The sequence below is a fragment of the Lonchura striata genome, chromosome 20, assembly GCF_050655825.1.
Source record: "Lonchura striata isolate lonStrDom1 chromosome 20, ASM5065582v1, whole genome shotgun sequence".
Lineage (NCBI taxonomy): Eukaryota > Metazoa > Chordata > Aves > Passeriformes > Estrildidae > Lonchura > Lonchura striata.
The window spans coordinates 1,709,508-1,736,743 of NC_140722.1; the positions used below are offsets into that span (position 1 = coordinate 1,709,508).

A 27,236-nucleotide genomic window follows, 5' to 3' on the forward strand; every position below is an offset into this window, starting at 1 on the left:
TTCTTAGTTCCTTTTTGGTTAATTTGAGTGTTGCTCAAAACAGAGAGAATTACTTTTAATACATGCAGATGGTATGTCCCTGTGGTGAGCAGGGTTGGCAGTCTGTTCTCCCTTTTAGCCATGAATTGGTCTCCAGTCTCCTTGAGGAACATGTCCCCCACATGCAGCGTGGCCAAAGTGGTGTGTGAGTGGAGTCAGTGACCACTGCAGGGTGGCAGGAATCGACAGGCTTGTCTTCCCCCATTCAGGGAAAGATGTATTATAATGAAAAGCAGCCAGAGCTTTAAATAATTGTTTGAAAGCACAAAAAAAACCCCAAAAAACAAAACCCAAAAAACCCCGCTAAACCTCCCCCCCACCCCAAAAAAAACCCAAACCAACCACCATCAAAAAACAAAAAAAAAACCCACCGACCAACCAAACAAAAAAACCAAAGCAGAATTTATTCCACGGCCTGATAGGCTTTGCATTCTCCATTTAACTCTGTCACTCCTAGTGGGTTGGCAGAGCCAATCTGGGCTTTCTAAAGCTGCAGTGAGCACAGCCTGGGCTTCCCATCCTGCTCCAAGGGAGACCTCAGTCCCCCTCCCCTGAGCCATGTTCCGAGGGTCCTGTCCATGCTGACCCCAGCCCACCTGTCCTGGGGCACTGCCCACGGCCCCTGCACCCTTGGCAACTTCCCAGCACTGCTCCCTGGGCATCCCAGGGCCCATCGGACTTGTCTGGTCCTGACCCGGGTCCCTGCAGAGGCTGCATGGCCCTGGGAGTGGCTCCTCCTCGGGCTGCTGAGCTGCTCCAGCTGCCTCCACCTCCAAGCTGTGCCCTGCCTGTTGGGCCGCGCTGCTCTGGGAGCAAAGACTGGCCCCTCTCCCCCACAGACAGTGCCCAAACCTGAACTTTCTGCCCAAACAACAAATGCAGCCTTAGCCTTGACTGGGACTCAGCTGCTTCTGGTCCCTGTGGGTGTGACCCCAATTCCCCTGTGGGTGTGACCCCAATTCCCACTGTGCCCTCCAGCAGCATCAGCCCCCTGGAGTCCCCTGCCCATGGGACCCACTGGGCTGGTGGATCTGGGGTGGCGCTGGCTGGGAGGTGCCAGCAGGGAGGTTCAGGATGTGCCAGCTGGCACCCACACTGCTCAGTGCAGTGACAGAGAGCCCCAGGTGATGCTCCCAGAGAAAACCCTCCAGGCAGAAGGGAAGGATAGGGTGTAGGACAGGCTCCAGGCTGAGCTATTGAGCTGAATTCCAGATGGATTTGGATGGCCAAATTCCACCTGCACACTTTGGAGAGGAAGTCCTGCAGGAGGCAGAATCTCAAATCTTCCCTGAACACCACCCAGGCTCAGCTCTGTCTGCCACGGCCCCTCTCCCTCCCCTCCTTCCCCCAGCTCTGGAATCCCAGTAAAATCCTTCCCTTGGGCCCAGGGCTGTGCTGGCTCCGAGGGATGCTGTGGGACCAGGCTCACAGGAACCATCACAGGAACTAGGCTCCCCGAGGAGACTACACACCCTGATTTGATCACAAAGGGATGTCTCTGGATATTGATAGTAAATACATCTTTGCCTTCTGAGAGCAGCTGATATTTGAAGCAGGAATCTCCTCCTAAGGCAGTCCTTGGCTACCTTGTGGTCACTGGGCTCCAGATAAACTCAAACTGCCTTACGAATCAAAGGAAGTGGGGAAATGGAATGGAATTAAGAAATGTAGATCAATGGCAGTCTAGTGTGCACAGGGGGAGAAGAAGGGCCAGGGTCAGGCTGGCTCCAAGTGCTGCAGAGGCAAAAGGGCAGGAAGGAAACTCTGAGGGGCTGGGGGATGAGTGGGAGAGAAGAGAAGGTTTTGGAGGGGCAGGAGCAGAAAGGGTGGGACAGTGAGAGCAGGGGAGGGAAGGGAGCTCCCTCTTTCCCAGACTGGCTTCCCCCTGCTACAAGTGGACACTCACTTCTGTATGGCAGAGTTCACTGCTCCCTTCTCCTGTGGGGCTGCCACAGGTGCTGATCCTCCTGCCTGTCCTGCCTGCTCCAGCACCTCCCTTGGCAGCAAGGGAGGTGTGAGGTGCATCCCTGCTGCTGGGCATGTGCTAGAGCTCACCATGCTGTCTTTGCTGCCTCCTCTGTCAGCCGGTTTCCCTCTAAAATGGCTTAAAATGTTTTCTTACTTTCAATTACTCTCTGCAATCCTTGGCACTTTGTTGAGACATGGGGTCAGAGAAGGGAAGAATCCAGCAAGATCTTCCCCACCATCTTTTAGATTTGGAAAGATGAAAAATGCTTGAAACGAAATCTCCCAAATCCATGATCCTGCAGCTCACAGACTGGCAAGGGCTGTCTCCTGGGACAGGTGCTCAGTGTCCCTGCTGTGTCACCCTGCCCTGAGCCAGGCACCCCGGCAGGGATGGTCAGCCCTGCACCACAGAGTGGGGCACCAGGGTCACTGCAGGAGAAGACCTGTCGAGCAGAGGGTCACAGCAGGGGCTGCTAGAGCCAGGACAGAACCCCTGAGCCCATGGAAAGGGACTGGTTTCACCCCATTACCTCTGTTCCCCTCAGTCTGTTTTCTCAGGACTGCCCTTGCTCTTCCCAAAGGCTTTGCTGATGCTCAGAGATGAATTGACCTGACCTGAGCTGATTTATGGCACTTTTGTGTGTACCAGGCCCCAGCCAAAGGTAGCTTCTTGGACCTGGTTCACAGCCTGCAGGTTTGGGAGAGCTGCACCCAACCCACCTCTAGCAGCACCTCCAGCAGCTCCAGACACCAGGCAGGACAGAATTCCTGAGTGGTTTGGGGTGGAAGGACCTTAAAGCCCATCCAGTCCCAACCCTTGCCATGGGCAGGGACACATTTGACTAGATCTAGAAGGTTGCTCCAAGCCCCAGCCAGCCTGGCCTTGGACACTTCCCAGGGATGGGTCACCAGCCATGTCAGGACCTTAGGGACCACTGGCTGTGATCAGCTTCTGTGCTGGAGCTCTGCACCACAGGGCAAGTGGGCAAGCCCAGGTTGGACAGGGCTTGGAGCAACCTGGAACAGTGGGAGGTGTCCCTGCCATGGCAGGGGGTGGGGCTGGATGGCTTCAAGGTCCCTTCCCACCCAAACTACTCCAGAATTGTCTGGTTCCCTGCTTCCATGTACTACTGAGGCAGGGTTGGCCAGAAAGGCTCAGGAGCCACTTGGGTGATGCTCAGGAGAGGCTGGTGGCACATCAGGAGAAGCATCAGCCTGTAAAATGGAACTGCCCAGAGCACACATCCTCCAGGAGGAAGCAAGTCCCAGACTGACAGGGCTGAGGGCACCCTCCGGGGTCAGCTTGTCCTGCCCTCTGCCCATCAGCTCTTCCAAGGCTCCACATTCCCCAGGCAAACCCCGGCCCAACCATCCTGGCTGGCTGCAAACACAGAGGTGGCTTTTGTACCTGGAACCAGCAGCATGGTAACAACAGGCTGGAATGTGGAGAGAGGATTTGCCACCTGCAGGGGGAAAATGCCTCCCCTCTCTTGCTGCTGGAAGCTGAAAGGATCTGTGAGCTGTGGTGCAGGTGACGTTTGCCTGCCCACGCGGAGCCCAGCGTTCCCTGAATTAGCAGGAGCTCTGGATGCGGTGCTGGGGGCTGCTGCCTGCCAGAGCCCTGCATTAATGATGATTCAGAGTTCACAATCTGATCGTGGCCGATAAAAATAGCTGGCTGCTGCTTGGAACAATTCATTACACAACAGAGCCTTCTCCTGCCACGCTGCTCCCGGAATGCCCCCACAGCTCTGTCCTGGAGCAGAGCCCGTCCCCAGGGAGGAGCAGCAGAAAGCACTGCCTGTCCTGGGATGAAGGCAGGGGATCCTGAGGAAGAGTTAATGCCACCCACCGTGACAGTGCCACCAGGAGAACCAAGCACAGCAATGGAGGGGACAGTGGCTTCCAGCAAGCCAAGGGTGTCACCTTTTTGGGATCCCTGCTTAGGGGACAGGGAGTCCTCTAGAGGGCCGGTCTGCTCATTGCCTAAGGGTGCCCAGGGGCTGAGCCAGCCCATCCTCACTGCCCTGCCAGGCAGCCATTGCCAGGTGAAACATACCCAGTGCCAGCCTGAGCTCGGCACTCTGAGCCCTCAGCTGTGTCCCTGGGGAAGGATTTCCCCACATCCCTCCTCATGCAGGAATATGTGGCTGGTGCCCTTTGAATGTGGGATCTACACATGGCTCCTGAGGTCCCATAACAGCTGAACTCCACTGATCTCCTGCTTGTTCTTCAGGCCAAGGGGTGTCTCTGCCCACTGGTGCCCACTGGGGTGATAAAAGACATGGGATCTGACCGGCACCATCCCAAAATGACAAGGAGTAATTTATCTTAACTCTAAATACTGCCTCTTTTTGTTTGTTTGTTTTTGTTTTGTTTTATTATGTTTTAATCTACCAGCAAAACCAAATGCTGTGAAAGTCAAAGGTTGTGATATGACAAAGATTTTTTTACTTCAGGTGTTGTCTAAGCTGGAGGAGCAGATGAACTCCTGAGAGAGACAGAGAACTTATTTTCATCCAGATGTCACTGGTAATATAATCAACTCTCCAGGGAGCAAAATCCCAGAAATTCTGCAACCTATTTGTCTATCCCTAAATAGAAGTTTCTCAAAGTTCTCCATGAGACGGGATTTGCTCTGAATCAGGAAATGCAAAGCATTAAGTAGGTCAAATGAGACAAATGAGACAGATAAGAAAGGGAATTTTCAGGAAGGGAGCAGGACAGCTGATGAGGTGGCTGGAGTGGAAGGACCAGGGTAAAGAGCTGGATTGTCTTTGAAACCTGTCTGCAGCCTCTGCTGCCTTGCAGAACACTTGGGGCACAGGCTGGTGACCACATGGGGCATGTTCCAGCTCGGCTGGAGGAGCAGCTAATGAGAACATTCTGGCCCAAAGCTGACCTGTTCTGGTCAGTGGTGTTCAAGAGGCCTGGAGGGGGTGAGGGAGTGTCTGCACAGCCCCTATGGAGCGAGTGTGGGATGCAAAGCCCTGGATGCAAAGCCGTGAACATGGCTGCCCTTGAGCTGCCTCTGTCCTGGCTCCCAGGGATGGAGGTGTCCACCCTTGCACTGAGAACTCGGGACCCAGACAAGGCAGAGACTCTGCTTGGCCTCCTGTGTTGCCACCCTGCCCAAACTGAGTCCTCCTGCCTCTCTGTGCTGCCAGAGCCAACAGCAGCCCCTGGGCCATGGCCCTGGTGTCCCTCCCAGGGCACAAAGACCACGCTGAGGAGGAGGAACTTCAGCCTGGAGAGGAGGAGACTGAGGTCAAACCTCACTGGAGTCTTCATTGGGGGAGAGTGTTGAGCTCTGCTCTGTGTGACCAGTGACAGCACAGGGAATGGCTGGAGCTGGGCCAAGGCAGGCTCAGGCTGGAGATCAGGGAAAGGTTCCTCATCCAGGGGGTTCTGGCACTGCCCAGGCTCCCCAGGGAATGAGCATGGCCCTGAGGCTGCCAGAGCTCCAGGAGCATTGGGACAGCGCTGCCAGGCACAGGCTGGGACTGTTGGGGTGGCTGTGCAGGGCCAGGGTTATCCTTGTGGGTCCTTTCCATCTCAGCTCATTCCATGATTCTCTGCCTCTTTGCCCTTATTATTTGTGGCAGAGTAGTTACAGGATGCTCTGAGTAGCCGTGGCTGTCACTGTTCCACCACCAGCTCAGCAAGGACCTTACTGTGCTCCAGGGCAGACGTTCCCATTGCCTAAATGTCCACATGAAGCCAGGCAGGGCCCTGGCTGCATTCGATGCAGGGTGGAGACGCTCTTGGCACTCAGTGTGATCAATGCCTCAAACAAAGCAGCTCCTGTAGCCTGAGGGTCCCCGGGCAAAGAGGAGCAGGTGGGAAAATTCAGCAGCTCCCTGTGCCATCCCTTCGGAGCCCGGGCTGGGCCTGTGCACAGCTCCGCGTGCTCGGAGCTTGGGAACACTTCCTTTGTCTCAAAGTGGGTCAGGTGGAGGCGTGGTGTTACTATAGCAATGGGCAGGAGATTTCATAACTTTATTTTGCGAGGGGCGTGTTGCAGAATTCACCAGGAGATGGAGGGAGGGCTGTCATTGAATCACCCTCCCAGCTTCCCTTCCCCAGTGGGCTCCTGCAGGAGCTCCACTGCCCCTTGGCCACAAGCACAGAGCTGGGGCTGTGCCCCCTGGCCCCCTCGGGACTCCCAAAGCCACCCCGGGGACATCCCCAAAGCCACCCTGGGGCCATCCCCAGTGCCACCCTGGGGCTGTCCCCAAAGCCACCCCGGGGCCGTCCCCAGTGCCACCCCAGGGACATCCCCAAAGCCACCCTGGGGCCATCCCCAAAGCCGCCCCAGGGCTGTCCCCAAAGCCACCCTGGGGCCATCCCCGGTGCCACCCCAGGGCTGTCCCCAAAGCCACCCCGGGGCCATCCCATACCTCTCAGCTTGCCGGGCTCGGGCACTAGGCCAGACTCAGCATCCTGAGCACCGTGTGTCTCTCTGGGCTCCAGGGCTGTCCCTCGTGAAGACCTGCAGGGCAGAGAGCAAAGGGGACGTGTCCTCACAGGGCTCAGAGAGACGTCTGCGATTCCTGGGATCAGAGTTTGTCTGCCTGACAAACATCCCAGGCCACAACCCAATGCTGCAAACACTTGACTGCTCTGCCTGATAGCCGGGCTTTGTCCAGCAAAGGCAAATGGCAGAGAGTGAGGCAGAAGCAGTACCCACGGGACAGGGAAAGATGTGGGAGTGGGGCCCTTAGCCTCTTGGGTGTCACATGGACTGAGAGGATGAGCTGGAGATCAGCCAGGTGGGAAGGAGAACATCCAAAATGCTCCTTGCTGGGGGCTCAGGCCTGGGCAGAGTCCCTTTGTGGGAAAGTGCTCTTTGTCTTTCCTTCCCTTGCTTATTTATTGTGGACTCACCCCCTACTGTCCATGGCCATGCCAGGAGCCACTGACCTGGGCAGGGGGGTCCTGTCACCCTCTGTACCTCACCCTCTGGGCTGGCCCCCTTGAGCCCAGCCCGGGGAGGCAGGAAGGACAATCCTGGGGACAATCCCCCTGCCCAGGGTGGCAGATGGCACCTCTGGTGTTCCCCCTGCTGTGTCCCAGCACTGCCCCTGAAGAAGCTGCTCTGAGTGTTAGCTCCAGCACTGCTCAAGGCAGCTCCTGCTGGTCACTAGGTGCTACTGTGCTGCAGCCAGAGCCTGGTGGTTCCTCCTTCCCTGCCACGCAGCCACGCTGCAAACCACGGGAAAAATGCTCCCTCTGTCAAAAGCCAGCTAAATAATATGGGGAAACCCCCCACCATGTTTCTCAGTGTCCCCAAAGCCCTACTGACCCCACAGAGAGCACAGCCTGAGTTATCTAATCAGTGATGTTGGGGTTTGCATTGATGAACACTCCAGGCTGGTTTGCATGCACACACAGCCTGTCCTACACTGGGAGCTGCTGGGGCAAACTGGGCAACTCCTGCTGCAGGGAAGCAAGGGCTGGGAATGGCATGGGAACCAGAAGAGGAGTTAGCCTTCCTAAGACAGCTTTTTCATTCCTACTTGAATGGAGGAGGCCATCTGGATTTGAGAAGGTCTTTGAGAGCTCAAAGAGGGGTGAAAATAGGTGAGCCTCAGTTTCTCGGCTCAGATGGAAGGCTGGGACAAGGATAAAAACCTCAGCAATTTTTCTAGGAAAGCCAGATCCAGGTGCTGGGCTTGACTCCCACCCTGGTAATGCAGAAGATGACCAAACTGGTGCTCAGAGATGAGGCAGCAGTTCTTTGTCCCCAGAATGGAGAGATGGGTACTGCAGTGCTCCTGAGACCCTGCTGTGCCACCTGCCACCACCCAGCCAGAGGGGCTTTTTCCAGCCTGGAGTCACACACATCCCAGGTGCCTGGCTGTGGCAGAGGCACCGTGCTCTCCTCAGACATGCCCAGCAGCCCTCCTAGAACTTGTCCCAAGGAAGCAAAGCTTGCAGAGATGGAGAGGCACAGTGCAGGCAGAGAATGAGAGGACTGTGTTCACTCCAAGGCCCTCAAGGGGGATATCCTAATAGACAGAAGAATGGAAAGCCTGGGCAGGTCAGCAGATTGGCCTCCTAAATTAGGTACAAACCCTCATCACCTTCCCACTAGCTCCAGAGCCCAGCACTGCAGAGGGAATTGCTAAAGCAAAGGGATGTGTCCTAGGACAGCCAGGCAAGGCATTCTCCTCTGTCCCCACAGCTGCCCTGTCTCCTACACCAAACACCCCTCTCTCTCGGGAGTTTCTTGCTGCTGCTGGGCAGAGCCCGAGGCTGAGACAGAGGTGAAGCACATGTGGCTTCACCCAGCCCAGGAGGGCTCTGCTGCAGCCTCAGGGACACCTCCCCACCCCAAAGCCAGACATTCCTGGGCTCAGAGGTGCCCCTGCAGTGGCAGTCATTGCACTGTGACCTGGCTGTGTTGGATGAGCTGTGGCAGGGCAGGTGCCACGGACTGCATGCACTGGCACTGCACTGGTACTGCCCAGCCCTCTGCAACTCTCCATGGGAAAGGGAATTCCAGCACTGGAAGCTGTGTTGGGTTTGAGCCCATGATCCAGACAGCAGAGCCACCAGCACAGCAGGGATCCATGGCCAGTGCTGCCCCCAGTATCAGCACCTACATGTCTCTGTCACCCGCTGTGCGACAGTGCCCTGCTGTAATGCCACCCGTGCTGGGATGGAAGGCAGTACCTCTGAAGCCACTGATGGCCGCCATGGAAGCCACCAGCACCTTCTAGGAATGCCCCCAGCACCCTCCTGGCTGCACAGGCACCACCACAAGCACCCAGCACCCTGTAGCAGCAGTGGTGGCTGTTGGGATGCAAGTGCCTGTCCAGAGGTGGCAGCACCTGGCAGGTGTGTGCGTGCCACCAGCACTCTCAGGGTGCCTCAGGCCCCCAGGAACAGGCCAGTCCTGGCACCCTCTGGCATATCCAACAGATGGGAGAAGCAGGGCCTGGATGCCAGGCCTCCCTTCACCCAGCAGGTTCCTCCTACTGAACAAGGTCACTGAAGCTCTGGAGGAAGAAGCATTTTGATGTGGAACACTGTTTTTCCCTTTGCATGCTGTTCTTGCACAGAGAAAATGGCACCATAATTGCTTTTAATTAATATCAACATCAACGCCCAAAGAAATGCAAATGAACAGTTGTGTCACCAGCCCAACCACCTGATGTTACCAACCATCCAAACACCTCCATTGTCCCTTTCCTCCTGCCTCCATTGTCCCCCTCTCCCTGCCATTCTCAGGAGCAAGGTGCTCTCGGTGGGGTGTCAGGGGTGGGATGGAAGCTGAGGCATGGAAAGACAGGAGAGGGGCTGTAAGCTCAGGGAAGGGCACTGCAGACCAGTGGAAGGGAGGAGGAGCAGGGGCCAAGCTGGGGCCCTGATTTTCCAGGCAATGAGGGTGCAGAATGCCAGAGGAAGCAGTCAGGGGTCCATCCAGGACCCTTCTCTGCTCAGGGGTGTCTTGCTGATGAACTGATGCCCCTTCAAGACAATTTTGGTGAACGGGGAGCCAGATGATCTACAACCATGGCCTGCCCTGCTGCAGCCTGAGTGGTTCTGTGTGGCTGGAGAAAGCCTTGAAGGGACAGATCTGGTGCTCCTGGTCCAGCCTCAGAGGTGGCTGCAGGTTGGTGATGAAATATGAGGCATCAGTATCTGCTGGGGCCTCCTGAGGAAGGTGATGAAGTTTCAGCTCAGTGGGCAGATGAGGAGGGCAAGGTGGTCCTTCCCCTTCTGCCACTCCAGGGCCACACTAGTGTGGTCACAGCCAGAGCAGAGCAAGGCCAGCAGAGCTGGGCAGGTGCAGGTGGTGCTGGGATCTAATTCTAGGGAAAATCCTGTGGAATGTTACCGGCTCAAACAGCAGCATCTTGGGATGGTCTGTGTGAGAACAGAGGTCCCTCCCAGGCTGGGCTGTCACCTCCTGCTCCTTTCTGCTTCTCCACCAGGTTTGGACAAGCATCAGGAAACTTTTTTTTTTTTTTTTTGCTTTTGGTAAACCTGAGAGGAGATGAAGCCCTCATTCCAGGGAGCAAGCACAGTGACCTGGCAGCCAGTCCAGTGCTGGACCCAGAGCTCTGTAAAAGGCTGAGGGTCCCTGTGGGACCCCACGAGCACAGCAGGGATGCTGCAGGGATGGGGGATGAGCAGGCCTGGCACAGGGACAGAGGGGAAAGGGCGAGGAGCAGAGCACAGCCCCAGAGGCAGGTGCCCAGTGTTGGCAAGGGCTGCTAAACAAGGGCCCCTTCCTCCTGCTGTCACCCCTCCTGCTATTGTCCCCTCCTGCTCTCGTCCCTAGACTGAACACTTTGATTCACAGACTGTAAGATTAGGTACAGACATTGCCAACTCTTCTGAAACAGGCCATAACACCATTTTGTGCAAATCTAGCAAGAGAACTAGTGAAAAGAAATATATGTGTGCTCTTGTAATCTCTGCACCATTTCTCTGTGTAAAACAAATGCATTGAGCTCCTTTGGGTGTTCCAGAAAGAATCACCCTGGAGGATGTTTGGGGGCTGGGAGCAGCACCTCCAGGGAAGGACAAGAAGCTGCTTGGAGAGAGGGGAGAGCACAAGTGAGGTATGGCTGAGCATGAGGAAGGAGCTTTGTAGACAGGATTAAGATCCTTCTGAGGAGGCACAGAAGGAAAATTATGTGTGTGAAAACACCAGAGGGAACAATTGAGCATAGATGGGAAGGGTGGGAAGTCCTGCTGAGCTGTGAGGAAAGTGCTCCCCTCCCCAGGCCCAGAAGGCTCCCACGCAGACGCCTTGTCAGCAGGGTCCTGTTGGGGCAGGGCAGCAGGGAAAGGAGGTCACAGCACATGGAATGGGCTGTTCCTGTCCCTGCTCTCCCGACAGGAGGGTGTCCTGGACACAGGGACAACACGCACCGATCCTGCTGAAGATGGAAGTTGAAGTCAGCAAGAAGCTGAGGCAAAAGATCCACCCTGATGACTCCCAGAGGTCAAACCCCACACCACTGTCAACTGAGAGGAACCTTGGGGACAGAGTGGGGACCTGACAGTAGCACTCCTTTAACTCTATAAACGGGGGACCTGCTAGATCTTGGAGGTATTTCCTAAGATAACCTCTGCCCTACTCAGCTGGTTCAGATTAGACATTGGACAAAACAATTGCACTGAAAGAGTGGTCAGGCACAGGAATGAGTTGCCCAGGGAGGTGGTGTGGAAGTGTTCAAGAGCCACCTGGATGTGGCACGCAGGGATGGCTATGCTGGGACTAGGTTGATGGCTGGACTTGGTGATCTTGAAGGTCTCTTCCAAGCTTGAGGATCCTGTGAGATGGGAACCTGGCCAGGCCAGCAGCCCTGGAGAGCAGGGGAGGGCACTGTGGGTGGGGGTTATCTGTTCTTGGCATGGGAGCAGTAGCAAACAGCCCTGAGATCCCTGGTGTAGGAATGGGGGAGGGAGCTGGAAGGAGCAGAGCTGAGCCTCTCCAGGCAGTGAGAGACCTGTGTCCCCAGCAGGGAATACATGCTCCTGCAGAGGGACCCCAGTGGCGTGGCATGTCCCCTCCTCAGGGCCCATCAGAGTGTGTCTGTAAAGCTGAACAGCCTGGAATTGTGAGGAGGGATCCTCCACTGGTGCCACACCCTGCACAGGAGCTCCCAGGAGAGGGCAGGGCACACCTGAGGCTGTGCTGGGGCAGAGCTGGCTGGGATTGCAGGGACCCAGGAGACGCTTCCTGTGGTGGAAGACTTTCCTTGGAGGGCAGAGGGGTGTGGGACAGACCAACAGGACCTGAAATGACAGAGAAGAACATGCAGGAGGGACTGGGAGCCTTCACCTGAGTGACATCATGATGTGGAGAATAAAACTGGTCAAGTCAAGGGACTTGGAGAGAAGAAATTCTCTAAATGCCCTCCCACCAATGCCAGGGAGCCTGATAACACACTCTGCTCACATATGGACAAGGATCTGACCTAGCTCTGCTCCTGAAATCTGACTGGAAGCATCACATAATTGGAGTGTTAAAACCAGCAAATGTTAAAATCAACAGCTTCAGGGAAGAATGAGGGCACAAAGGGACATCAGATGTCACAGCATGCAAAGTCAGCTGTTTGAGTCATACCCACCTGCAAAGCTCTCAGATCTTCTCCAGCAGAGGCAGAAGAAGGTGCAAGAATGCACAGGGCCTTCCCCAGCCTGGCAGCTGCTCTGCCAGAAGCCCTGTGATCTGCAGGGGAAACAGGTTCCCTTGCTATGGGAGAGACTTGTGCAGAGCCCTGCATCCCAGGGTGAACCCATGAGGGATGTGCAGGACATGGTGGCTCAACAGCTGGACACATCTGTACAGAATCATGGCTAAAGTGAGACCCTGCCTCAGCCAGGGAATGCTCGAGGAGCAGGGCCTGTGTGTGACACCCACAGTGCCTTACTGGAAAAGAGAGTCAGTTTATGGCAGCTTGGTGTCTGGGGGGATAGTCACAGAATCAGGGAGTCAGTAAAATCAGAAAAACTCTCTGAGATCACCAAGTGGAACCCTTAACCCGGCACTGCCAGGTCCACCACTAACCCACATCCTCAGTTGCCACATCAACATGGTTTTTTAACACTTCCAGGAATGGTGACTTCACCAGTGCCCTGGGCAGCTGTGCCAGTGCCTTAGCACCGTCACTCTGAAGAAATTTCTCTTAATATCCAGTCTGAGTGACTGTGAAGAAGAATGGAGGCACATTGACCTAAAGCCAAAGGCTTATTTCCAGTCCTACAGCTGCACCAACACCCAGCCATGGACTGGCACAGCCAGGACACACTGGGCTGGCACTGCCAGTCTGAGCTGCAGTGTGGCCTGCAGAGAGAAGGCCAGAGGTTCTGGCTCAGAGTCTCGTCCTGTGCTGCCCAGCCTGTCCCCAGCCTGAGGCCTGGCACAGTCTGTCCCCACCAGGGAACCCTGGATCCTGCTCCTGCCTGGGGTCAGGGGACAGGCTGCAGAGTGCCCATGTCCTGACCATGCCGGGAGCCGACCTGCTCTCCTGTGGCAGGAACACCTGAAGGATCTGTCCTGCTCCCTGGCCCTGACACTGCCTGTCTGCTGACAAGGGACAAAGGCCAGCATCTCTCATTGAGGCTGGGCACAACCTGACATGGCCACACCAAATTCACTAAAAAATCCCTAAGCCAAGTCAGACGCACCACCACAGGTGTCAGAAAGCCCCACGCTCTTGCAGCCCTGCTGAGAAGGCCTCAGCTGTGCTCCTTCTCTGGCTCTGGCAGGGAAGGGACGGAGAAGCTCCTGGTGTGACTCCTGGGAAAACCTGCCCCGCCCGCGGGGTGCACGGAGCTGCGAGCGGCCGGCCGTGCCTGGGGCAGGGCCCCGCTCTGCGCCCACGGCCGAGCCCCGGCGGCGCCGGGCTGGGCACAAGGGCAGGGCCGAGGAGAGGCTCTGTGGCGGGGCAGGGCGAGGAGAGGCTCCGCGTTAGGGCAGGGCAGGGCCGAGGAGAGGCTCTGCGGCGGGGCAGGGCCGAGGAGAGGCTCCGCGTTGGGGCAGGGCCGAGGAGAGGCTCTGCGGCGGGGCAGGGCCGAGGAGAGGCTCCGCGTTAGGGCAGGGCCGAGGAGAGGGCTCTGCGTTGGGGCAGGGCCGAGGAGAGGTTCCGCGTTAGGGCAGGGCCGAGGAGAGGCTCCGCGTTAGGGCAGGGCCGAGGAGAGGCTCCGCGTTAGGGCAGGGCAGGGCCGAGGAGAGGCTCCGCGTTAGGGCAGGGCCGTGCTCCGGGGCCGGCCCGGCTCTGGCGGCTGTCGGGCGATCGTGGCACTGTCGGGCTGTGCCTGCCAGGAGGGGACGTGCCGTGCCCATCGGGGCTGCCGTGTCCCCTCGGCACTTTGGAGGATGCTCTCGTTCCGACAGCAGGGAGAGCTCTGCAGGTGCTGCCTTTAACGATTACGATGAGTAATTCCCTTTCAGTCCTTTAATCAGTCGCTTTTAATTAGCGTGCCAGTTGTTTTTTCCTTAGCAAACAGCTCTTTCAATGAGGGTTTTCGCTGCATCTGCTGGCTTGGGAAAACACTGCTCCTGATGGGGCTGTGTGCTCATTCTTTGGCGGGAGCTTCCTCCGGTGGAGGCTCTGGGACTGGGCTCACGTGCAGAGCATGGCACTGGTCCTGCTCGGCCTTGGGAAGCCCTTGCTGCCGACAGGGAGGCATGCCTGGAGGTGCCCCAGGAATGCTGGTGGCATCCTGGACATTGCTTTGTCCAGAGGCCCTCCTGCAGGCAAGGCCGTCCTCCTCACCCATGCCCCTTTTGGCCTTTTCAATTTCTCCTTTGAAACTTCCTTAGCTTGGTGATTCTGGTATCTCAGGGCAGCAAGTTCCACAGGGGAATTCTGTCTGTGGAAGAGGATCCCACCTTCATCCCCTTGGAATGTTTTGTCCCCTGGTAGGGAACAGAGTCCCCAGAGCAGTGGCTCCCTGTGTGGGGCACGCTCTGTTTCCCAGCTCCAGCCTCTTTAACAGACACAGAGGTGCCCTCACCTGCAGAGGTTTCTTCATGGTGCAGGTGTTTCCCTGCTGCTCTGCACACCTGGGCACTGCTGGCTGTGGGTCACCCAGCCCCACATTCAGAGCAAACACCCTGGTGCTCCTTCCCTTCCTCAACTCCACATCACCGATCTCATCCTGAGCTCATCCTCATCTATGTCAAGATCCAGCTCTTGGGCCAAAAGCTTTGCTTCCATTTTCCCTTGAACAGTAGCCTACTTTTGGATGGGTTTTCCCTCTCCCTGGGTGTGTTTTTCTCTCTCCCTGGGTGGGTTTTTCCCTCTCCCAAGGTGGCCTTTGCCCTCTGCCCTCAGAGGATCCTGTCCCTTGCCCCTTTGCCCCCTGGGGAGAGGGAAGCTCTGTCTCTCTGAGGGGCCTCAGCCTCTTCACTTTTCCTGCCTAGGGTAGGATGTCCAGACTGGCCCAGCTTCCCATGAGTCACTATCAAATCCCAGCTTCCTTCTCAGAGCCCTGGCACCAGAGCCCTAATTACAGGGCAAGACAAGTGGAAACAAGCTTATTATTTACCAGGCTAATGAAAATTAATCATGCCTCCCCCTCCCTTTCCTGGGAGAACAGTCACAGACAAGAAAGCAGATTATAAAAGCATTACAGGTGACTGCTGTGCTGGGCTCTGGCACTACCTGAGGACTATCTGGGGCTGTGGGCTCTGTTTGCAGATCACCTGGAACTCAAGGGTTAAAGCTGCCCCCCAGTGCTGCTGCCTGTTCTCCCCCTGGTCTGCTGCTGGCTGAGGCTGGGCACAGATGGAGCCCCAAGGCACTGCCAGTCAGGCTGGAGAGCCCTTCCCTGCTTGTCCAGGCAGCTGCTGCTTCCTCTGGGGCCTGGACCCCTCTGGCATCATCTGTCTCCTTGCAGAGAGCAGTGTGGGGTGCAGAGGGGTCCCAGCCCAGGGACTCCCAGCCCAGGGAAGCTCCCAGCACAGCCCAGTTTGCTCCATGCAGGCAGCCAGTGGCTCCAGGCTGCTGCACAAGGCAGGGAGATGGGGGAGCAAGGCTGTGTGTGAGGCCAGATGGAGGAAAACACAACAAGGATTGGCTGACATTGTACAGATGTGGAAAACCAGAACACCCTGTATCCACTGGAGCCACTGGTTCTGGAGAGAGTGCTGCAGCAGAGGGATGAACTCTGGCAAATGCAAAATCCACCACCTTCACTCAAATCATCACCCCCACTCAAAATATCAGCCTCACTGAGAGGAAATCGAGGCATAGGATGGGGCAGGTCAGCCTGGAGACAGGGAGAGAGCTCCAGCCTGCTGAACTCTGCCAGGGCCTGCCCCCGTGGTCCCAGCTGGGGAAGGAGATGCAGGGATGCATTCCAGTGCCCGGAGCAGAGCCCGGAGCTGCCCAGCCTGCCAGGCTGACCACAGCCCTCCCTTTCCAGGCTTAAAGATCTCCACATTCACGCTCAGCCTCCCTCTCCCTGAGGCTGCACAGGCTGGGAGTGGGGAGAGACAAGGAAGGGGAAGATTGTCTGGATCAGGGTGTGGGATGGAGGGATGGAGCTGAGGACCAGGTTCCAGGGATGGGCTGCAGAGCTGCTCCCTGCCAGGCCTGTCCAGGGAAGTGTTGCCCACCACGATAATTTACTGTTGCTGTGAAGAAGACAGGAAAATGAGCAGGAGGTAAATTTTCCATTTCCCAGTTGTGCATAATGATTTCAAAGTACACAGCCTGAAAATAAATCTCCATCAGGCTCGTTACCTCTTAATTAACATCACCGGCTCCAGCACGTACTCCCCAGCCCAGGCCCAGCCCCTACTGATGTACAATGAGATGGAGCCAGGGCTGGCCATGGCTGGTGGGAATTCTCCAGCTGGAAATTCCAGCCCTGCTGTCCAACATGCTGGACTTGCCCTGCTCCAACTGGAAAGCTCTGCTCCAGGATGAGGAGAGCTGCTGGATCTCCCCAGAACCGGCTGCTTTGGGGGCAGTTGGCACAGACAACTGAAAGAAAGTTGGTGAAACAACTGGAATTCGTTTTCCTTGTGCATAGATTGGAATAAAGAAGAAAAGAAGGTCCTGTGGGTGAAACACGAGATTAGCGGGATGGAACCTCACCCATGAGGAAAGGCTGGGAGAGCTGGGGGTGTTCAGCCTGGAGGGCAGAAGGATCCAAGGGAACCCCTGAACCCCTTCCAGGGCCTAAAGGGGTTCCAGGAGAGCTGGAGAAGGACTGGGGACAAGAGCCTGGAGGGACAGGACACAGGAATGGCTTCCCACTGTCAGAGGACGGGGTTAGATTAAATATTGGGAAAAAATTCTTCCCTGTGAGGGTGGGGAGGCCCTGGCACAGGTGCCCAGAGCAGCTGTGGCTGCCCCTGGATCACTGGAAGTGTCCAAGGCCAGGCTGGACAGGGCTTGGAGCAGCCTGGGACAGTGGGAAGTGTCCCTGCCAAGGGCAGGAGGTGGAACTGCATGAGCTTTATGTCCCTTTCAGTCCAAACTTTCCATCATTCTCTGCTCTTTCATCTCTTCTCCATCAGTGATTTCCCTCACAGGCTGTCCTGTCCCCTCCCCTGGCCTGCACCTGGAGTACCCCTGTCCCCCCCAGGTTAGCTGGCACAGGAAGGGCACAGGGGCTGCCACCATCACTGAGGGGAGGAAGGAGATGGGATGAAGAAATCCAGTTCTGCTCCTACCACCCTCCCACCTGGCTCTTCTCTTCAAAGCACTAGACAAACATCAACCAATTAGTCCTCCCAACACTCTCGGGAGGAAGAGACATCGACAGGGCTCTGTTCTAGCCACCTGATAAACACAAAGGGTGGTTGGAAGAGATGCCAGACAGGCAAAACCTGCAGGTCACAGGAGTTCCTCTGCCCTTCCTGCTGCTCCTGGCAGGGCTGGGTAGGCAGAGGACGTGCCAGGAATCATCCTGTGCTCTGGGATGGAGGGGGTACAGCCACGGAGGAGAGGGGGACAGGACAGAGCAGGGACCGTGGCAGAAGTATGTCAGACAGTCAAACTAGATGAGAATGGAATGAAGATGAGCTCTGTTGTCCTCACAGACAGACAGACAGACACACATTTCTTCCAATTCCAGCTTTGATTGAATTTTGTAAGTGTCATGAAATTAGCTTAAATGGAGTGAAACCCTGACACTGCTGTGGAGGCATCCTGGAGGGCAGTATTGAGAGAAAGTGCTTTGACTTTAAAAAAAATGGATTTTGACTTGGTCAGTTTGGTAGGTGAGTTCCCCAGAGGATCTGAAAAATCAAACCGTGGGTTTCCAGCCTGAACATCCCCAAACACTGCACCAGTTCTTGTGTCCTTTAGCTGAGCTCTTTCTTCTCCACCCCCGTGTTTACCCAGGAATGCATCAATAGGCAGCTGCTGCAGCCCCTTCCTTTCACACAAGGCAGGCATCCCCGGGATTTGCAGCCTGCCTGTGATGCCTCACGACTGGCCTCTCTGGAATCCTGCATTTATGCTTCCTTGCCCCCATCCCTAAACCCTCCTGGAGCTCCCTGTGTGCCAGGATCCCACTCCCTGATCCATAGAGTGTGACCTGCATCCAGCAGTCCCACAGCCAGCTCTTGGGAAGGACCCTGGCTGCAGGAAAATCCCCAGCACACAGGCTCCAAGTACCTGAGGCCCTTCTGAGCGAGCTGTGGGCTTCCTTTCTCTCTGACAGGACATTTTTTAGCAGCTTGATCCCATTCTTGCCATTTCCTGCCCCGAAGCACACCCAGATCCAGCAGCCACGGTCCCCAGGCACCAGCCAGAGCCAGGGCAGCCCCTCTGTCACCTGGCAGAGCCCAGCCCAGGCTGGGGCTGGGTCTCCCTTCTGCTCCCACACCAGCCCTGTCCCATCTGGGAGGGGACACAGGAAAATAAGAGCCTTTCCCAGTGTGGTCATGGGGCCTCTACCAAGGACTTTGAGTGCTAAAGTAACCCATTTACTCTTACACAACTTGCCCAGAGAAGCTGTAGTTACCCCTGGATCCCTGTCCAAGGCTGGGTTGGACGGGTTTTGGAGCACCCTGGGGTAGTGGAAGGTGCCCCTGCCCGTGCCCATGGATGGTTTTAAGATCCTTTCCCACCCAAACCAGTCTGTGATTGCCTCTCTTCAGCTCAGCCCCTGTTTCAGGTGTCTGCGTGGCAGCAATGCCTCCTGCAAACAGCTGGGAACAGCTGTCCCCCCACCACACAGGGGGAAACTGAGGCACAGCAGCAAACCCAGGCAGGTCTGCAGTGCTGCATGCAGGAGTGCAGCTTCCCAGCTCCTCAGTGCCTCTGTCCTGCCAGCCCAGGATGACAGAAGTCTCTGTTTCAGTCTCTTATGTGTCAGGTAATGGGAAAAATGCAGCTGTGGGGTGCACCAGCAGTGCACCTGGAGTGTCTGCAACTCATGGTGGAGCAGAGCTGAGGCCAAAGGTGGGAGGCTGAGGAACACCCAGGGCTCTGCAGCTGAAAAAGATGAGTTACCCATTCGAGGAGAGTGATCTGGGGAGAGGATGGAGTCACAAAACCACTAGGGTTGGAAAAGCTCTCTAAGATCAAGTTCAACTGTTCCTCCAAGCCCACCATTAACCCATGTCCCCAGGTGCCACATCCAAGAATGGTGACTGCACCACTGCCCTGGGCAGACTATTCCACTGCCTGACAACCCTCTCCCTGAAGAAATTTTCCATAGTATCCAGCCTAAACCTTCCCTGGCACAATCTGAGGTAGTTTCTTCCTGTCTTAAAATACATGTGGGGACATCAGCAGCCTCTGCAGACCCCTCTGTGCTTTGGGAACATGGGTTGAGCATCGGTGCCCCCCATCCCCAGGTGGGCAGCCCACATTCCCGAGGTCTGGGTTGCCCAGGTGGCTCCAGCCTGCCCCTCTGCTCTAGTTTGGGGATCAGAGCCAGAGCAGCAGCTCCTGTGGGAAGGCATCACTGCAGATGTCACAAACCCACCAGCAGGCCCACAGGTGACACAGCTGCCACAGAGCCTCGACCAGCCCCTTCTGGGCCATGGTTTTCCTCGTTCCAGAGCACAAGGGTGGGCAGGCTGTGTGCCCCGGGTCACCTGCTCTCACTGCTGCCTGCCTGCACGAGCATCACAGCACCACCAGCAGCCCCAGCCCCCAGGCTCACACCCTGCCAGAGCCCGGGGAACGCAGCCCTGGCAGCCACTGGCGGGCACTCAGCAGCCTGGGAACAGCCACAGGGACTCTCCTGCAGCACTGGGCGAGGCAGACGGGGCTGAGGTGCAGGTGGGAGGACAGGCTGTGGGATGCAGGAGGGATGCAGCTGTCTCAGCACGCACACAAAATCACTCCATAAATCACACAGGATTCATGTGAGCCCTCATCCCCAGCCTGTCCCGGGAGCTGGGGGAGGTTCTCCTCTCGGGGTGCTTGGCACAGTCCTGGCACAGCAACTCTGAGTCGTGGGATGCTGCTGAGGTGGCAGAAGGGCTCCCTGGCACTGCTGCTGCCCTGCTAGTCTGTGGGCACCCTGCACCCATGCCCAGCTCCCAGGGCCTCAGGAGCTCCCTGTGGAACCTCCTCCACTCAGGCAAATCCTCCCCCGTGCCTGGGGCTCAGAGCTCTGCTGGGGTCCCTCCTCGAACACTGGGCAGTGTCCCAAGGTTCTGCTGGCATGAGGCACCTGCCTGCAGAGCTGGCACTGCTCTGCCCGAGCCATGACATCAGGCAGGTGTTGGGGGAGGCCCTGGGCCAGCCCCAAAGCCCAGTGAGTGACAATGGAGAGCCACAGACACACATCCACTGGGTCCAGGGACAGAACAGGGTGGTCAGAGATAGCCCTGGGCTCACCGCAACAGGACAGGGTCAGCTCCCACAGACTGAGACACGCCTGAGACACTGACTGCTCACAGGACAGGCAGGTTATAAACAACCAAAGCCCTCTCACCCCAGATTTGTAACAGATGTGCCTCAAATCCCTCCAACAATATCTCAGAACCAGGATTCACAGCCCCAACCTACACTGGCACATCTGAGAGAGTTGGTGCTCTCAGCAACAACCCTGCTCCTCCTGTCCCCACCATTGCTACAGCACCTTCCACCTGGCCTTCAGAAAAAATGAAAGGAAGGAAACAGCAGCAGAATTATATTTTTTTGGCTTGCAAATTCTGGTTTGCAAAGCTGAGCTGGCCGCTGCTGCGCAGGTGAGAGGGTACCTGGCCTGATGCTGTTGGGCCTTGAGGCCACCCCAGATTGCCCAGCCTGGGCAGGGGTGAAGCAGAGGGGCTGTTCTGCCACAGAGCAATTCAGACCCAAGGGTGCAGGAGCCCCTGTGGGGCACCACAGCAACGCCCCCACACCCTGAGTCCGTTCAGAAACCCCTTGGGAGAGCACAGCATCTCCCCTGAGGCTAGCCAGGAGCCTCTCTCCAGCCATGCTCCACACTCTGCAGGGCCACTTTGCACCTCCACAGGAAATTACCAAACCTTTTCTGCAGCTCAGAGCTCAGGTTATTCCTCCCCACAGCACTTTCTGGTGCATGAACCCTCAGTGTGGGGCCCCCATGCCAGCTCTTGGGGTCACCCCAGCCTGCTGTCCTGTATTTAATCAGCAATGCTCTGGCCTGATCCCAGCATTCCCACGAGGTGCTGAACAGCTTGGAAAGTCAGAAGGCAGCAAATAAACCTCGACATGAGGTGTTTACAAATTCCTCCATCTCTGGCTCTCTAGAAAGCGGAATGTGACACCTCAGCACCCAGCACTGCTTGTCCCGTGCCCATTTTCAATCCCATGTCAGTGCCCCTCTGCAGAGCAACTCCTGACTTCCCAGAGTACAGGAGAGCTGGGCTCAGGGCTGGGCTGTGCCAGAGAGGACAGAGCCAGAGCCACCTGCATGGCCAGTCCCTGGGGACACAGCCCTGCCCCAGATGTCAGCAGGGATGGATCCCTGGGGGGCACAGCCTGTCCCTGCTCCAGTTAGCACTACTCTCCGTGCTCCAGGTGAGCCCCTCACCCCCCCAGCCCCTGGCATACCCTGCAGGGATGCTGCTGGGCATCCAGGATTGTCCCCGTGTGCCCATGCCCGCACAGCCCTGCCAACATGGGCACACGCACGGGGCATGTGCTGACACAATTCCCTGGGCTGTGACAAAGAGCTAGAGCCACCACAGTGCCCACAAGAAGGGGAAACAAAGGAGAGGGAGACAAAGCCCTTGGCAAGTGTCCAGGAGAGCTCAAGTGCCAACAGCAGGCTGGGGACACGCAGGATGAGAGAGCCCCTGGCAGACAGGCTCTCTGGGATGGCCTGGCTCCCTCTCCAGAGCTCTCCTCCACATTCCAGTGGCTCCTGGAGCTGCTGTGGGGTGGCTGGGCTGCTCCCCTGAAGCCACTGATGGCAGCAGGACAGTGGCTTTCCTAACCTTGGCACAGGCACCGCTTCTGCCCTGTGGGCCAGTCCCTGTGTCCCTGCACAGGGCAAGGGACAGCTGAACAGAGCAGGAGGGGACACAGCTGCCTGCCTGGCCACAGTCCCAGGGGCTGCCTGCACCCCACCAGCCTCGTGGCACAGAGGATTTGGGGTCACCTGGAGGAGCTGGAGGAGCTGGAGGCACATGGAGGATTTGGGGGCACATGGAGGAGCTGGGAGCACCCAGAGGAGCTGGAGGCACACAGAGGAGCTGGGGGCACATGGAGGAGCTGGGAGCACCCAGAGGATTTGGGGGCACACGGAGGAGCTGGGGGTACATGGAGCAGGGCTGGCAGCAGCAATTCTCCTCTGAGGCTGCTGCCACCTCCTGCTTGTGTCACCCAGGGTTTTTAATGAGGTGGACACTGAAAGGTCACGCTTTCTTCCAGGGATGCTTCTGCACCTGGGCTCTGGAGATATTCTTCTCCAAATCCTCTTTAAGTCACTTAAACCTTTTGGTGCCTCAATTCCCCATTGGTAAAGCGAGGCTTATCCCATTTCCTCTGCCTGGCTTACTGGGAGAGCTCATAAGCCCTGCAGGGCCGGAAGAGTCTGTGGATATGGATTTCTGTCTGCCTGGCACAGTGGGCCCGGGCTCATTAGGGACTGACGTGCTCGCTGTGCTGTGTCTGGCAAGCAGAGCCTGATGCTGTGTGCTGCTGTGCCTGGAGCTGGGAGGGGAGCAGGGGTGACACCACACACACTCCCAAGGCCTCCTTGTCATTTTGATCCATTCCATGTATAACAGGGGTGGTGGGCTCAGCTCAGGCACCCACAGACACCAATTTACCTTGTGCCATTATCTGACAACAGACCCTTTGCTAAGGGGTCCAGATGGGTGAAAAACTCCCTTCCAAGGCAGGGGGCTACAGTGCTCCCGTGTTCACACATATTTGCACTGTGGAGAAGCACAACACCTCAAATAAGAGGAATGGTCACCCAAAAACACCCTCCTCTCACACTTCCCTTGCTATGTCCCTGTGCCTGTCCTCCAGGGATAGCTGTGTAAGGATGTGAGTAATCAGAAAGCAGAGTGAGGAAATGAGGTGGTGCTGGCCTCAGCTGCCCCTAAGGCACCCCTAAAATACCCCCCCTCAGACCTTAAAAACCCTAAATCATCACAACAGAACATTTACCCAAGGGGGAGGAGCAGAAACTCCAAAAAGGTGAGCAGGGTAATGGGGCTGCTGCACCAAGTGCCTCCTGGGAAAATGTGGGGATTGTGCAAAACTTGTTAGAGGTGTGGAAAGGGAGGGATCCTGGTAGAAAGGGAGGAACAAGCACTCAGCCTCTCCTGCCTTCTTGTTTTCCCGTCTAGTGCATCCCATGTGGTGATCTGGAGCTGGTCATGAACTTCAGTGTGGCCTGTGAGTGCAGTAGGCTGTGCTGGAGTCTGATTCTGGGGAGACTGAGTGTCTGGGAGCAGATTCCAAGGAGACTGAGGCGGACAATTTTCCTGAGCTGTGACCCTCATGAGCAGGATGAGCCTGTTCCTGCTGCCTCTGTCTGCCTCCTGCCCTGGTTGTGGGTGTGTGCCCAGCAGGACCTGGCCACAACTCTGGGAATAGATTTCTTATCTCAACCACATCCCTGGGACCTTCAGCCCACAGCACTGAGCTACTTGGAACAGTCCTAGCCAAGGACGTGCTCAGGCACCCCTAGGGCAGGAAAGGCTGCGAAGCCCATCAGTGCTGGCTGGTAGGTGCTATGTGAGGGTCCTGCAGCTCAGGAGTGTCACTGTCCCATCTGTGGCTGTGACACAGGGCTGGCACAGTAGCCCTGTGAGCAGGCCAGGCAAGCTGCTGCTCAAAGTGATCAGTGAATGTAAGATGAGAATTTATTGAGCTCTCCTTAGTCCTGCCTTTGGAACCGTTTGTCATCACAGCAGCTCATGCTGCTGGCTGGGAGTGCAGGACAGGGTGAGCTGACATCGTCAAGAACACCTCCAGAGCCAGCACCAGCTGGAAATGGCTCCTGACCGTGTCCTGCTTGCCTCCTGCAGACATGGAGATGGTCAGAGACACCACGTTCCTGTGGGAGCTGATGTGGCATCTCATCACACGCCACTACCGAGGATCTTCCTTTCCCAGCTCCACCACAGGGCAGGAGGCTCCACCCTGCCTTTGCCCAGGTTTAGCAGCCTGTGTCTCATTTGGGACCCTGCAGGAAGCACCCAGTGGACTTGGGAGGGCAAATCCATGTCCCCATACCCAGGTCCAGCCCCTCCTCCAGCCCGGAGCCATCCCAGAGCTGGTGTCCTGCTGGCAGCTGGAGGGGCTGGGGGGTAAAGCTGCACCTCTCTTGCAGTGCTGCATGTGCTCCTGGCAGTGCTGGGCGTCTGTGCCTGCATCTGCCGGAGAGCAGCACTGCCAGCCAGCTCAGAACAGCTCCTGCAGCGTGGGCACAGCAGCCACAGTGCCAGCGAGACGGGCGGGTGACACTGCGGGCACCCACAGCCTGTGCCAGAGGCTGCACAGGAGCCCCGGGCCAGAGCAGGCACGGCGGGCCAGCAGCCCCTCAGAGGGTCAGGAGAGGGACCTGTGCTGAGCATGGAGCCATCATCCCCTCAGAGGGTCAGGAGAGGAGCCTGTGCTGAGCATGGAGCCATCATCCCCTCAGAGGGTCAGGAGAGGAGCCTGTGCTGAGCATGGAGCCATCATCCCCTCAGAGGGTCAGGACAGGAACCTGTGCTGAGCATGGAGCCATCATCCCCTCAGAGGGTCAGGAGAGAGACCTGTGCTGAGCATGGAGCCATCATCCCCTCAGAGGGTCAGGAGAGGGACCTGTGCTGAGCATGGAGCCATCATCCCCTCAGAGGGTCAGGACAGGAACCTGTGCTGAGCATGGAGCCATCATCCCCTCAGAGGGTCAGGAGAGGAGCCTGTGCTGAGCATGGAGCCATCATCCCCTCAGAGGGTCAGGACAGGAACCTGTGCTGAGCATGGAGCCATCATCCCCTCAGAGGGTCAGGAGAGGGACCTGTGCTGAGCATGGAGCCATCATCCCCTCAGAGGGTCAGGAGAGGAGCCTGTGCTGAGCATGGAGCCATCATCCCCTCAGAGGGTCAGGACAGGAACCTGTGCTGAGCATGGAGCCATCATCCCCTCAAAGGTTAAGGAGAGGGGCCTGTGCTGAGCATGGAGCCATCATCCCCTCAGAGGGTCAGGAGAGGGACCTGTGCTGAGCATGGAGCCATCATCCCCTCAGAGGGTCAGGAGAGGGACCTGTGCTGAGAATGGAGCCATCATCCCCTCAGAGGGTCAGGAGAGGGACCTGTGCTGAGCATGGAGCCATCATCCCCTCAGAGGGTCAGGACAGGAACCTGTGCTGAACATGGAGTAACACAGCAAAGGTGTGAGGGAGGCCATGCTCAGGGCAGGGGATGTTTCATCTCTCACTCACTCAGAAGCAGCTCTCCAGCTGTCCTTTCTTCTTTTCCTGCTTTGTCTTGTGACCCACAGATATCAAAGTGCCTCTTTCCAGACCTGCTGCAGCCTAGACTCCTGCTGAACACTCTCACAGCCCACTGGGGACACAGGCAAAGGCTGTGGCACTTGTTAATGCAGCTCCTCTGCAGAAACACATGGTCAGGAGTGACTGATCAGCAAAAAGCCCAGAACAAACCATCTGCAGGATGAGTGAGACAGAGCCACCCCCTCCCTCCACAGGAGGCACGTGTGCTCTATCTCCAGGACATGGGACAGGCTGTGTCCCCAGTTGCTCACCCCACCACTGCATCCCACTCAAAACACTGCCTGACTCTTTGGAAGGCAGCTTTGTAAAATTTTTTTTTCTCTCCAAGAGTATGAAGTAGTTTTTTGGCAGTGAGGCCATTTCATCAGGGCTGCCAGGTCTCCTCCAGCTCAGGTGGGATGGAGAGCAGGACCAGGGGAACAGCAGCACTGGGCAGAGCTGGGATGTCTGTGCTGGAAGCTGCCTCAGCTTCCCGGCCATCTGGAGTTATCCAGGAACAGCTGCCAGCGCCAGGCATGGCCAAAGGCAGTCAGAGGCACCAGAAAGAGTGTGCAAAAGTGCAAGGGACAAGGACAGGCAGTCACTCCTCTCCTCACCTCCTTCTGCCTCCCCAGCATCAGCATCCTGTCCCCAGCTCCAAGGGCTGTGGCTGGGGCCTCTGTGACCCCCATCAGCTGGGGGGTTTTTGAAGAAGCTGATGTTGGAACTGGAGGCAGAGAAGCGACAGGGCTGAACTCAGTGTCAGCCTGAGAACATCATTCCTGGAGAGGCAGCACTGCCTCCCTCTGAGTCCAGCTCCACACTCAGGGCCCATCCCAGAGACACCGGTGCCACATCTGACATAGCTGGGGCCTGGGTGAACACAGCTGGTCCTGGGCTTGGTGTCACCATGACTTCTGGAATCCCAGTTCATACATAAATTTTCCTCTGCTTTGTGGTCTCTGCAGAGCACAGCAGCAGGGAAGCAGCCACCCTCTGCTCAGAGCTCTAGTGCCTAGCAAGCCTCTGCCTTCACGGGGAGCTGAAGGGGATCAGCATCCCTTGGGATGCCTTGAGAATCAGCATCCCTCAGGAAGTCCCTTGAGGCTTAGCATCCCCTGGGACATGCCCTGCAGTTGCCTCATTGCCAAGACTGGGAGCAGGGTTTGAATGTGCAATTTGGGCCCTGAAGAGCCATCCCTGCCCCCCAGCAGCATCTCCTCAGGGCAGGGCATTGAGGGTTACTGTGCCATTGTGTCCGAGCTGCATCAGAAGAGGCAGGAGGAAAGTAAACACCTCCCTCTCTCCAAATAACATCAGAGCCCCGATTTTGGAAGATAATTCTCCAGAGGAAACTCAGCCCAACCTGGGTTTAATTCACTGCATCGCTCAGCACCTGCAGGAACCTGGTTTGTCATTAGGGCCCCTGCAGATGGTCCTGTTCTGGAGCTGACTCTGCAGTGCTCATCTGTCACAATCCAAGCAGCACACACACTCCTGGGCTGGCACTGTGCTGGGACCCTCTGGGACACCACGTTTGCTGGCACCTGTGGGGGCCCTTACTGCCCCAGAACACACATGGACTGAGGAAAGAGGTCACTGGGGTCACTGCCACCAGCACTGCCACCAGCCCTGTCCCTGCACATAGCCCAGGCAGGGCCTTTTTCTCCTCGTGCAAAGTCTGGCACCTCCACGGTCTCTATGGCTGAGCCCTGCCAGCCTCACATTGCCCAGCCCACCCCCTCCTCCCTGCCAGGGCTGGGGACATGGCCCACCCAGGCTGACCCCGTCACTGCGGGCTGAGTGAGCAGAACAGAGCTGTGTGGGACAGACCGAGGCTGCTCCTGGGCTCCCACGGCTGTTGTGGCACAGCT

The 27,236-nt window shown here is 57.0% G+C and overlaps 1 protein-coding gene across 6 annotated transcripts in view; it reads right to left on the reverse strand.

The window, feature by feature from the left end:
- DLGAP4 (DLG associated protein 4) overlaps positions 1–27,236 on the reverse strand; it is a 116,993-nt gene that overhangs the window by 60,913 nt on the left and 28,844 nt on the right. For 4 of the 6 annotated variants that reach the window (XM_021536613.3, XM_021536612.3, XM_021536610.3 and 1 more), the window contains exon 1: positions 6,408–6,499. The exons of 1 other annotated variant lie outside the window; for it this stretch is intronic. The gene's annotated coding sequence lies outside the window, so the exon portion shown is untranslated. Of the gene's footprint in view, positions 1–6,407; positions 6,502–27,236 lie in introns of those variants that run through there. One more of the 6 variants, XM_021536614.3, reaches the window with a different exon arrangement.